Source organism: Penaeus monodon, chromosome 31 (genome assembly GCF_015228065.2).
Source record: "Penaeus monodon isolate SGIC_2016 chromosome 31, NSTDA_Pmon_1, whole genome shotgun sequence".
NCBI lineage: Eukaryota > Metazoa > Arthropoda > Malacostraca > Decapoda > Penaeidae > Penaeus > Penaeus monodon.
This window is the reverse complement of record NC_051416.1, coordinates 20495473-20495878: the sequence shown is the minus strand read 5'-3', so window position 1 is coordinate 20495878 and position 406 is coordinate 20495473. Positions and strand designations below refer to the sequence as shown.

Below are 406 nucleotides of genomic sequence, written 5' to 3'. Positions count from 1 at the left end.
GCCTATATATTTTTTTCTTTTTTTATGCGACTCTTGATGTTCACCTGAATTCTATTCACTCGAATCTTTTGTGATACATAGATAAGGACGTTTTATGATACCTCGCCTTGGTTTGCGTTTAAAGTGCAGGCTCCATGTCGTCCACAAATGTGTAGCTTTCTGCGTGGTTATATTATCCTCAACCCTTATCAGGAATAACAACGGACCGAAGATAGATCGTTGTAGGACGTCGCAGGAAAGCAAGACCGTCAGAAATTTGGTTGTTTGCACGAATTCTCTAGGAATGGAGGCCGCTGAGGGAGGCGACCCATCTCACTCTGTCTTACGAATCTGGTAAATCCTTTTCGAGATAAGGATGTTATGCTCGATGAGGTCTTCCGTAGGTCGATGGTGACTGTGGGGCATT

The 406-nt window shown here is 43.6% G+C and overlaps 1 protein-coding gene across 1 annotated transcript in view; it reads right to left on the bottom strand.

Annotated features, from left to right (window-relative positions):
• LOC119592921 (trypsin-1-like) overlaps window positions 1–406 on the bottom strand; it is a gene marked incomplete at its 5' end in the record, with an annotated part of 8185 nt that overhangs the window by 5403 nt on the left and 2376 nt on the right. The gene's annotated exons all lie outside the window — the stretch shown is intronic.